Consider the following 8,377-nt stretch of genomic DNA (forward strand, 5'->3'; position numbering starts at 1 on the left):
GCAGCAAAAACAGCCTCTTGATTCTTTAGTTCACAGTAACAGGAAGCAAACATAGTTCCTCATATCTGACATATTATTCAAATCACTCCTGAGAAATGTACTTTCACTTTTTATACTTAATATTTGGTCCAAGGAGTATACAGACTAAGGTTTCCAATACCAGCCTAGTATAACATGAAGATTACTTCAAACAATTGGACTCCAAAGATAGCCAACTAGAAAACATCTGAAATAAAACAGCTTAACTACCTGCTAAGTTAAGCTGTTTTATTTCACTGGCAATTTCTTCATCTTCGCTACCATGATTTCATATGATAGAACCACAACCCCACCACAGTATAGTAGTGGTGTGTCTATTGTGTGAAAAAGGAGTAATATAAACTGGTTAGTTTAATTTCAGTAAAAATGGGACCTAAACTTGACCTGGAATACTCAATATTTGTCATGGTCCTGAGTCATGTGACCCAGTTTTTGTGAGTTTCATGATATTTTGTTATTCATCTGTATTCTAGTTTCTTTTCAGTTTGCCTAGTTACATTCTGTCAGACCTAGTTTTCAGTTATATTTCGTGGTTTATCGGATTCCCCTTGTGTCTCATCCCTGTGTTAATTCTCCCTTAGAGGTTAGTGAGTCTTATCTGTCATGTCTCCTGTCTGCATAGCGGACAGGAGACATGACAGATAAGACCTGATGATAAGACCTGATGTCTCCCCCTCATCACTCCCAACAAGAGGCCAGTCCAAGGTGTGGGAGCCCAGCGCTTTAACAGCCACCATTCCAGGGCACGCTCCATTATAGAGCGTGCTTTTGGAATGATGAAAACAAGGTTCAGGGCCATCTTCCTGCAAGCGCTGGAGGTGCACCACACCTTTGTACCTCACATAAGTGACCACCCAATACCATGTGAATATTCCAATCTATAATGTTTGAGCTAAAATAGTGTTTTGTTGCGAAATCAGTTTCACCCCAGTTCTTTTTATTCCTCGGGCATCCAGAGACGGCACCGGACTCAGTAGTCATTTTCACAAAAACCTTTATTCATCTTTATTCATCTTCATTTAAGCATGCATCTTCTAGAAGGGGAGATGTGCAAGGCCGGTGTCCCTCTGCAGATCTTCCACTCCTTTGTTTGTTACAGTCAGCTTTATAGAAGCGACCTCATCATAAAACCCCCATTGTGTGCTGCAAACTCTGTGTTTGTGTGTGTATGCACGAGCACGGGAGTGCTTGTGTGTGCGCGTACCCGTGTGTATGTGTGAGTGCACGTGAGTGAGTGTGCATGTGGGTGTGTGAGTGTAACAGTCAAAGCACTGTGTGTGTGTGTCTCTGTATCTGTGACTTCCTGCCGGTCATAAAAGTAATCTCCTCGCCCAAGCTACACCAAATTCCTTTAGACAACACACAAAACAGAGTTAACATATTACAAACACTGAGACCCCCACTCTGCATCCACTAGGCCATTGGCCTCTTGTTGTCTTACATTTACAGATAAGGTGGAGAGTCTCCTGCAAACCTACTTCTAAGTTATAACAATTATGAGTTTCTATTAAAGGTACAAGCATCAGCATCAGCAACCCCCAACTGTAGCTTCCTGTCTCCTTTTATGACAGGCAGACCCCCAGTGTCCATAAATTCCTTTCCCTCTAAACAATTACACACACTCTCAGGCCTACAGCTAAGCCAAACTGAAACACAGACCAATCCTTCCTTATTCCTCTGATCTAAACAAATTTAACACATCATATTATAATAATTATCTTCTTGTACTCACAGTCTATTACACACACACACACACACACACACACACACACACATAGTGTGTTTACTATATATGTGTGTGTGTGTGTGTGTGTGTGTGTGTGTGTGTGTGTGTGTTGTAACCACTACAGGTTGTAACTGCATGTGCCATCCTCCTCAACATCTGCCTCAGTGCTGGTGACATTGTGGCCCCAGAGGATGAGCCTCAGGAAGATGGAACAGAGGATGAGGAGGGGGAGGCTGGTTTAGATGCAGTCAGTAGTGCTCCTCCACTGTGTCAAACTGTCTGCTTCAGAATTTCAAGTATTATACTAGTAGTAATATAGTATCCACCGTCTTCTGCTTGCATATCTCTGACATCTTGGTGGTGTGGCAGCTGTAGATTGAGCCGGCCCTGCAAACCCTGTGGATGGACAATGCAGTGGACAGTGGGAGGAAGCATCCTAAAGCTCTCTTTGCAGACCACCCTGTGTGATTCTCCACTTGCCGACCAGAAAAGACAAACCGCAGGTCTCAGTTGCAGCATTCCATCATGTCTGATCTGTCTTCAGCAGATCGAGCAACACTGACAGAGACTTCCTGTAATTTGCTGGAGTTGTAGAAGAAACGGTCCAGGAACAGGTGACTCAGGTTAATCCTGTATGAACAAATGTAAATAGCTGCAAATATTTTAGACCTACAATACTGTTGACGCTCTACACGTTCTTTTTTTTTGTTGTTGTTGTTCCTGATCATTTTGGAATCAAATGTTCCAAAATGGAGAAGAGCCTGTCGCTTCGCTCCCTGCTCTTCTGCGCCCGTCTCTCCTTGACCTCCCTTTGGTACTGCATGTCCTCTTTGATGAGGTTGCGCAGCTCTTCATTCCGATCCCTCCTCCTCTTCCTCCCTGTAGTCGGTGGATGACTGTCTTCCTCATCAGTGTCAGGTTCCGCTAGGTTTTGGTCACCCACTGCTGTGCTTGACACAGCAGTTTGGTGTCCTTGGGGAGGGAGGAAATTAGGACAGGAGGCCTAATGGAAGGCCCTGTCCTATCACCTCATCCCATGAGGGCAAACCAGGGCAGCAGCAGCAGTGGGCTTCCCACTGACTCCCTCTCCTGACCCTGGATACTTGCAATCCTAAGGGCAGAGGAAATACAAAATGACAGTTGACAAATGACACCATAACAACTCTTAGTGAATGTACATTCACTAACTTGTGTCTTCACCACTTATCTTCTTGATAATGACATACTTTGTACTTTGCCTTTAGGTTATCCCACTTTTTTCTTGCCTGCAAGGGGGTGACTTTACCCTGCCGGCCCACCTTCTCCAGTATAGTCCTGATCACACCTGAAAAATAAGAGAAGACAGAAACCTTGGCAACTATGTTGATCCCTAAATCCAAACATTTTCACGGCAGAACACCAGAGGAATACCGTCTGGACATCACAGGTTCTGTACAGCATGAGGGTTAATGAAACCATACTCATAAATATGATGTAAATTTTTATGGGGATTATTTACATTACGCAATAACCATAGGCATGTGCCCAAAGCCTAACAACACAACTGCTACACAGGTTCAACTTTGGTACCACCAGATTTTCAAATACTTACATTTGAATGTGAATTCCTCTCCCGCTGTCACGCCCGATTGGTCCGCCATTGTTCTGCTAAAAAATTCTTCTTCTGGTTTGGAATTTATGCAACAGATGGCCTGCAATGACTCCTGGGATATAGTGGGACACGAAGGATACATCGGACCCATCCTTCAAATTCGGGGAAAAGTAGGACGCATTTGTCGCCACATTTGGAGTACTCTTTGAATTCGGACAGCCTTCGTCGCATCACTGTGACGTCATTGCCTCCAAATACGTCCTTCGGAACATCCTTCCACTGAATTCGGACACAGCTGTGGTCTCCTCGCCTGAGTCTGCTCCTGGGATCCACACACCCACACACAGTCTGCCCCCGCAAACCATACAATATTTGGTTTTTGAAAGACTTAAGAAACATAAATATCAACCATAACACAATGTTCACAGAAACAACTTCCAAGGAATGTTGTGGAAATATTCACAGTAACAGGAAGCAAACATAGTTCCTCATAGCTGACATATTATTCAAATCACTCCTGAGAAAGAACACATTTAAATGTAGTTTCACTTTTTATACTTAATATTTGGTCCAAGGAGTATACAGACTAAGGTTTCCAATACCAGCCTAGTATAACATGAAGATTACTTCAAACAAATGGACTCCAAAGATAGCCAACTAGAAAACATCTGAAATAAAACAGCTTAACTACCTACTAAGTTAAGCTGTTTTATTTCACTGGCAATTTCTTCATCTTTGCTACCATGATTTCATATGATAGAACCACAACCCCACCACAGTATAGTAGTGGTATGTCTATTGTGTGAAAAAGGAGTAATATAAACTGGTTAGTTTAATTTCAGTAAAAATGGGACCTAAACTTGACCTGGAATACTCAATATTTGTCATGGTCCTGGGTCATGTGACCCAGTGTTTGTGAGTTTCATGATATTTTGTTATTCATCTGTATTCTAGTTTCTTTTCAGTTTGTCTAGCTACATTCTGTCAGACCTAGTTTGCAGTTATATTTCGTGGTTTATCGGATTCCCCTTGTGTCTCATCCCTGTGTTAATTCTCCCTTATAGGTTAGTGAGTCTTATCTGTCATGTCTCCTGCAGACAGGAGACACCACAGGGGAAGTGAGCTTCCCCTGTGGTGTCATTATGGTTCATTTGTGCCAGCTGTTCCCCAGGTGTCTCCATTTCCCCATATAACCTCATGTGTGTATTTAAGTCCTGTGTTCCACCCCTCATGTCATGCCAGGTTTTAGGACTCTGTGCAGGTCATGTTTATGTTGCTTGTTCATGTATAAGTTCATAGTTCCTTTATGTTCCTTCACAAAGTCCTGTTCATAGTTCTCACAGTCCCCTTGTCATTGTCTTCCTAGTTTTCATAGTTAAGTCTCAGTTTTCTGAGTTTTCAGTGTTCCCCAGTTTAGGTTCCAGTTTAGTTTTGCCTCTGTGCTTACTGCCTTGTTTTGTTGACCTGATTATCAGCCGAAATAAAAGGCTCCCTTTTTGTTCAAGTTAGTTGTGGTCTCCTCGCCTGAGTCTGCTCCTGGGATCCACTCACTCCGCAAACCATTACAATATTTGGTTTTTTAAAAGACTTAAGAAACATAAATATCAACCATAACACAATGTTCACAGAAACAACTTCCAAGGAATGTTGTGGAATTATTCACAGTAACAGAAAGCAAACGTAGTTCCTCATATCTGACATATTATTCAAATCACTCCTGAACATGAACAGATATAAACCCTGGGATAAACTCTCTAGTTTCACTTCCATCGGACATTGCTGGAGTGACTGTTTTTCCACCTTCAAAATCTTTATTTGAAGGTAATTTAAGATCTTTAAAGATTTTACTCAGTAGAAGGTCTTCTAGAAAATTCTGTGTAAGTTATAGCCCAAAGAATATTCATAGAGGATTTTCAAGAAATTCTTGTTTTGTTTTTGTTGTTTAATTGTTTTTTGTAAATCTAACATGTTTGTTTTCTTTTTTCCATATTGTTTCAGTGACTGCCAATTTTGTCTCCCTTCATTAATACTTGATAACATACTGATTTATCCTATATATTCCATAGGTCTTAAGGCTCACAGACTGAATGGTGTTATATTTGCATTGCACTGTGCTTTTGCCCAGTGACTTGATAATTGCTTCTGGTATTTGAAAGCTGTAGCATTGTCATATCTGACAGGACATTTTTCTTTGCTTAGGCACAGTTCGACCTTCCAAGTTCAACTGGCTGGAGCGGAGGATTAATCATTTTAGTCTGACTGTAAGTATTTTAACAGAAAAGTACAACTACAAATATTAGAGCTTCAATGCTGAGTCCACTTGAGAAGATAGAAACAGTGAAGAGGTCTTAAGTCTCCACTGGAAAGCCATAGTATTTAACCCCACTGATTTTTCAAAAGATTAATTTGGTAAACATGGGTTCTCTAAATGAACATCAGCAACATAAAAAAACATTTCCATATAAGCAGGGGTCATACAGCCCTGGCATCTACAGAAAAGACAGAAAGCGATATCAAAACAAAACAGAACTGTTGGCTTGTTTAGCATCACCAATAAAAACGCTGTAGGATTCATGCATATATTGATTATCTATGTTGAATAGAGACACAGTATACACATCAACACATAAATGAAATAGCCTGGGCCTTCCACGTCTCTTATGAGGTCAGGACATTTTTTTTAATGTCCTTCAAGAGGAGTCTGCGATCATTAAGTCATCCTGCTTTGTTTTTCCTTTTTTGTCTAGAAAACCAACACGTCCTGGCTGAAAAGATCAAAAATGGGAAACGAAGTACCAAGGGAATCTAACCCGGCTGATAACCTGACTTGCCAGCTGTGTTCTAAAGATCTGAAACCATGCTACACCTTGGAGAAACATTCGATTAACAACTTATATGTACACGTGTTTAATGGAGGGGAATACTACAGACTACAAGGGCCGAATTATATATACTACTGCAAAACTTGCTTTCAAAAGCTTAAATAAGAGATGAGAAGAGGAGAGGAATAATAGAGGAGGAGCGACAGAAAGAAAAACAGAATCAAAAACCACAAGAATCTCACCCACAAGCTAAAACAACAGCTTGTGAAAAAACAGATGTCACATTTCATAGGAATATGGGTTAAGAAAGGTGGGACTGAAAGGGATCGAATCCCCCCGGACTTACTTCCTACATCTAAAAGAGTGCAAAAGGACTCGACATCCAGCCTTTTAGCTTAAAATGACAACATGATACAATCACATGATTCTAAATAAGAAAAATGTTATAACTGTTAAACACACAATCATAATTAAAAAATTAGGGGGAATTTACAACTATGCGCTATGGGCTTCGAATATTGTATGTAGTTTTTGTTTTATACAGTTGTCAGTCAGGCCTCTAACTATGAAACAAATTACACTCCAAAAGACCCCATGCTTCTGAAAAATGACCCAGGTTTAAGCCCAGTAAGCCCCCACCCCGCTCCACCAATGTGCCCATTGTCCTCTCAATCTTTTTCTTTTTAAAGATCAGAACAAAATCAGCAGTAGGTTAACTACATAAATATAATTCAAGTGATTTGATTCCTGTGGGATTATTATGGTTATTTGTATGTCTCTTTCTTTGTTCCTGCTAAACTGCTTTAATAAATATCCTACAAAAAGTCTAAATTGTGGACATTCCCTTTAACCTTAAACTCTAACCCTAGAGTAATACAACGAGTGCTGATATAAAAGCTTTGAGATGCATTTGTCAGTATTATTATGTGTTATCTTTATGGTGCTAGCGTAAAGTTATTGTGTAAAGGTTAGCATATTGTAGTACAACTGGTTACTATTTAAACGATGTCAGGACAGAAATGTTTGCTTCTGTCATAACTAGGGATGGGTATCGTTTAGGTTTTATCTGATACCGGTGCCAAACCGGTACTTTTGAAACGGTGCCGGTGCTTAAACGGTGCTCAAACCGGTGCTTAAAGAATGGAAAACACAAAATTGGTCCAAAAACCTCTCATGTTCAGCTGTTTGTTTTTTTTTTTGTAAAACGATAACAATGTTAGCCTTTTCTGCAGCTATAGGGCATATATGGTATCACTATTGGCTGGAAGCAGTGCTTAAACAATGGAAAAAACAAAAACTTTGTCCAAAAACCTCTCATGTTTAACTGTTTCCCACTTTTTATTTGGTCATTTTAGCCTTTTTGTCCAGGGTGAAGGGAGTATCTGCCATCAAACAAGAAGACAGCCGCATGTAACTATGATGGTGTTTGCTAGTTCACCTTACATACATTAATGTAATAACGTGGTTAGCTTACTCAACGTAAATTACACACGAACAACATTAAGCTACTCACGCAGAGAAGAACGGCTGCTGCTGCCATCATCATCCGTCATCATTTCTGCTACACTGGCAGGGCTAGGGGCCAGGACTCTCCTCTTCAGCTTTTTGGGGGATGTTGCTAACTCTGGGTCCGATAACAGGCAACCCACCCGCAGTAGATGTGCTCGGTGTGAGGTCTCGCAGAAAGCTATCAAATACGGCGCATTTTTCGGCTTTTAAAAAAAACGCTATGCGTCGCCAGGTGTTTCATCGGATTTCAGGTGTTACCTCCTTTCCACAGTATCAGCTTAAAGCACTTGTTGCAGGCTGCTGAGTTTGCATCTTTTGCTGTGAAGTACAGCCAGACTTTTGACCGCTTCGCCTTGAGCATTTTTAATCTGTAGCTCTGCTCTAAAAGAACGTACGTACCTGGACCCGCCTACTATCCTCTGAAACGTAAAATGATTGGCTAGAATTCAAAGTGTATCACATCTCAGGAAAAAAAAGCACCGAAATAAAGCACCGAAATGTGCGCTGCTTTTCGGTCTGGTTACTACCGTTTATGTCAGAACCGGTGCCATCATGGCACCGGACACCGGTACCCATCCCTAGTCATAACTATTTAAGTTTCTAGTTAATCAAATTACCAGTAAAATGATTAACCACAGCCACATTCACAATAAACATCCTGATTAGCTTCAATCTGTCTATAATAAATAT

General features: G+C 40.8%; 1 long non-coding RNA gene across 1 annotated transcript; it reads right to left on the bottom strand.

Moving 5' to 3' along the window:
- Window positions 1-1,814: 1,814 nt before the first annotated feature.
- On the bottom strand, window positions 1,815-4,153 carry LOC146497505 (uncharacterized). The gene is made up of 3 exons (XR_014870905.1): window positions 3,357-4,153; window positions 2,992-3,089; window positions 1,815-2,876 (listed from the first exon to the last, which is right to left on the bottom strand). It is a non-coding gene; the product is annotated as an uncharacterized LOC146497505 (long non-coding RNA).
- Window positions 4,154-8,377: the final 4,224 nt, after the last annotated feature.

This window comes from Neolamprologus multifasciatus, chromosome 18, assembly GCF_963576455.1.
Source record: "Neolamprologus multifasciatus chromosome 18, fNeoMul1.2, whole genome shotgun sequence".
Lineage (NCBI taxonomy): Eukaryota > Metazoa > Chordata > Actinopteri > Cichliformes > Cichlidae > Neolamprologus > Neolamprologus multifasciatus.